Source organism: Cotesia glomerata, linkage group LG9, assembly GCF_020080835.1.
Source record: "Cotesia glomerata isolate CgM1 linkage group LG9, MPM_Cglom_v2.3, whole genome shotgun sequence".
NCBI lineage: Eukaryota > Metazoa > Arthropoda > Insecta > Hymenoptera > Braconidae > Cotesia > Cotesia glomerata.
The window spans coordinates 12058865-12063227 of NC_058166.1; the positions used below are offsets into that span (position 1 = coordinate 12058865).

General features: G+C 31.5%; 1 long non-coding RNA gene across 1 annotated transcript; it reads left to right on the top strand.

The window, feature by feature from the left end:
- Positions 1 to 2654: 2654 nt before the first annotated feature.
- LOC123271945 lies at positions 2655 to 3283 on the top strand. Its single transcript, XR_006510977.1, has 2 exons — positions 2655 to 2810; positions 2903 to 3283. It is a non-coding gene; the product is annotated as an uncharacterized LOC123271945 (long non-coding RNA).
- The last annotated feature ends 1080 nt before the right edge of the window (positions 3284 to 4363 follow it).

Genomic DNA, 4363 nt, shown 5'->3' on the forward strand with positions numbered 1-4363 from the left:
ATGCTATTTATAGAATTTTGATAAGATATCGCGTTTAATTGTAATTGCACAGAAATACGGTAAAAATGAAAATTTTTGCGATTTTTGAAAATTTTTGAATTGCTATTATTCCTAAACTATTTAATTTGGAGAAATAAATGTCCACAAATTAAAGCTTATTAAATAAGCTTTCAAATGCAATTTACAGAAATCTGATAGGATGTCGCGTTCCATTGTTATTGCACGGAAATAAGGTAAAAGTGAAAATTTTTGCGATTTTTGAAAATTTTTGAATTGCTCTCATTTCTAAACTAATCGACAGATTTGGCTCATCTTAGAACTTAACCTCGGAAATCGTCCTAAGAATAAGTATGTTGCGTTTTATTGAGATCCGTATAGAATTACGGGAGTTAGAGAAGAGACAATGCCGATTATATCGTATACAGGGTATCCCAAAAGTCACGGACGCCATTGTAGCATCTGATGAAAAAAATAATTCTGAGACGAAGTTCTTAGCCATTTTTCAATTAACCGCATAGATAATTAATTATTAATTAAAAATAGCGTCTCTTTATTTGTTAGAGAGAGAGCGCCAGTGTCCAGTAAAGTATGTGCCAAACAAAGACACAACTAACTGTATGACTAACTAGTTTCTATAGCTAACGTAGTCACACATATTTACTTACACATTCACACGTGCAAGCGTCTTCGTTGGAACGCACTTGACTTGACACTAGTGCTCTCTCTCTAACGCATAAAAGGACGTTATTTTAATTAATAATTAATTATCTATGCGTCTGATTAAAAAATGGCTAAGGACTTTTCGTCTCAGAATTATTTTGTTTATCAGATGCTACAATGGCGTCCGTTACTTCTGGGACACTCTGTATATATATATATATATATATATATATATATATATATATATATATATATATATATATATATATATATATATGTCGTAGTCTTTTCGCAAAATCCGTCATTTCATGAAATACCTAGGCACTTCCAGAAGCGTCGGCGTTTAGTGAAAAATATTTCAATTGCATTACCAGTCTAGGTATTTCATGAAATGACCACTTTGTGCCGGCATCTCGTGTTTAAAGCTAAGATACATAATCAGACGTATAGAACAGTTGGGCTTTTCATGTAATACTTATTATAACATCTTGGTACGTTGAATAAAGAAAAAAAAATTAATAACATTAAAAAAAAAAGGAAAGAATAAAAGCAAATACAGATTAATTTGTAAAAAAATAAAACGAATATTTTGGAAAACAATCTAACAAACGACCGTATACTTCAGTTTACTTGAAAAAGGTAAATATTATAGGTCGTTTGTTAGGTTGTTTTTCATAACATTCGTTATATTTTTCTACAAATAAATTTTTATTTGCTTTTATTCCTTCCATTATTTAATATTATTAATTTTTAACTTCCCGTTAAAAAAATTGAAAATTTTCAAAAAACGGAAAGTTATTGGTTTTACCCATAATATTTACGTTTTTTAAGTAAACCAAAGTATACGGTCGTTTTCCAAAATATTCGTTATATTTTTTTACAAATTAATCTGTATTTGCTTTATTCTTTCCTTTTTTTAAATGTTATTATTTTTTTTTTCTTTATTCAACGTGGCAAAATGTATAATAAGTATTACATAAAAAACCCAGCTGTTCTATCCGTCTGATTATGTATCTTGGCTTTAAACACGAGATGCCGGCACAAAGTCGTCACTTCATGAAATACCTAGACTGATAATGCAATTTAAATATTTTTCACTAAACGCCGACGCTTCTGGAAGTGCCTAGGTATTTCATAAAATGACGGATTTTGCGAAAAGACTACGACATATACATACATAAGTAGTGTGTCAGGGGGATGCAAGCCCACTCGGTAAAACAGATTTGTGGGTTCGTGTCCATGCTAAGTTACCATTCGTAGATATGCGCGCCCTGTTTTACCGATCTGTTTTTACCGACGTGGATATGGTGGAGGTTGTAGGTGGCGCTGGTGGTGAGTTCTGCCGCCATTTTTCAAATCTTACTATCCGCCATTTTGAATCCGCTATCTCGTGGCTGCTATCCTCCATTTTGAATTGTGAATTTGCTATCTGAAATCCGCTATCTGGTGGCTGCTATCCGCCATCTGGTGGCTGATATTTTGAGTCTGAAATCCGCCATTTTGAGTCTGAAATCCGTCATTTTGAGTCTGATTTCCGTCATTTTAAATCTGATTTCCGCCATTTTGTTAAAAAATGCACCTGTGATCTCAGCATCAACTATAGTTGCTTAGATCACAGGTACATTTCATTGTTTATATTCTGAAAAGATTAATATATTCAAACTGTATGTATGAGGAGTACATGCGAGTAGATACGCCATCTGTCGAGGTTTCTGTCTACCTCTAAACAGGTCTGAGCCTGTAACTATGCAGTTTTCTTTTTTCTATTTCTGCTGCGTAGTCGATGAAGTCATCAGACAGGTTTGAACCTGTTCAAGGTCGTGTAACTGCGCAGTTTTCTTTGTTCTATTTCTAACTGCGTAGTAGATGACGTCATCAATCCGGTTTTTAGGTAGAGGAGTGGGGGTAACTGCGCAGTAGATGACTCATTCTGTTCTATAATTTTCTTACTGCGCAGTAGATGACATCATCAAACCGGTTTTTAGGTAGAGGAGTGGGGGTAACTGCGTAGTATCCTCTGGTTATATAAGCAGCGCGCTCTGCCCATACTTCACAGAAGGTTCACGTCTCCAGTGAAGTACGAGCTGCTGGTGTGTAAAAGTTATCATTGAAGTACGAGTATACCCAAAGTTCATCTAGTACTATCAATTGTAAGTAATAACTGATTAATCTTCAATTGTCTTATCAATTAACTATAATTAAGCAACTGATTAATTTTTAAATCAATAATAATATTTTACAGCTTTCAACTATGGATCTTTCCAAGCTGAATGAGGTTAATTGTTTGGTTGGACTCTTACCCGTCAAGAAAATGACTGAGTTGGAGTTTAATCGAGAGTACAAAATCAAAGGGTTAAAACAAGTCTCAACACAGTATGGAATAAGGATTGTTGCAAATATTGATAACGAGTTCAACATCTATTTACCGGCTAGAGCTGCAGTATTATTAAAAGGTGATGGCGTCATGGAGATGTTGAATGATTTATCAGAATCAAATCACTTATTTATCTGTTATCATGGCGGAAAATACAATAAATTCGAATTTATCAATTCTACTCTTGATGTAAAAAGTACCAGTAGACCTATTTAAATCAATAAAATATTTCATTTTTCATATGAATAATTCATTGTTTTTTATTTTTAATTCCACACATTTTAAAATTTAAGATCAATATTTATAATTCAAATGTTAATGTAGATATGTCAGAGAGATTATATTTTTAATTCAAATTCCCACGCCTCTTACAGTAGTGACAACTACTATTAGTTTACATCCTACTCACCTTGCGGCAGTCACATATACTATAAGTTTATTTATAGCGGGGAATGAGAGTGGTTCAAACAACCTAGTCCGCCGCTACCTTTTACCACGCCACCTTTAGGTGAGTAGTGAAAGGTGTTTTCCAATGGCAACAGCATGCTGCTGCTATCAGACTATACCTCCCACTTCTCAACCATCTACCAGACACTGGCGCGTCATAATTTTTAAGTTGTAACTAAAAAAAATTATTCATATTCTAAGTTACCTCAAGTCTAAATTAGATTTATAATAATAATAATAATAATAATAATAATAATAATAATAATAATAATAATAATAATAATAATAATAATGATAATAATAAACTATATTGTTGATAAATGAAAATAGTAATAAATTATTTAAATCTCATGAAATTTTATCCAATATAACTTAATTTTATTCAATATAACTTAATTTCTATTATTTTTCACACATACACACCCATAAAATCATTGTTTAACATAAAGAAAAAATGAAATAATAATAATCGATAAATTTCTTATATAATTAAATTTTTTAATCATCAACATCAAAAACTCCTTCATCATTTCCTACTGCATCATTGTTTACAAATATCTGGTTCATCCCTGCTACAATCTGATGTCTGTGTTGATGAAAATTAATCATTCTTCTGAATAATAAACTTATCCAATTATCAATTATATAATAATCATTATCGTTGATATCATTATCCAAGTTTTTTAAGAAACACCAGGTTAAACATTGGTTATTTATAATGATGTTAGTTTTTATTTTATCGATTGTTATTGAGGAATTTTCAATCTCGTAGTCATCATTATTTAATAATCGTTGAGAAATAATTACATAAAGCAAATTAATGATCTCCTGAGATGTTCTTATTCTAACCCATTCATTTGGAATAATAACGCTGTATTTTAA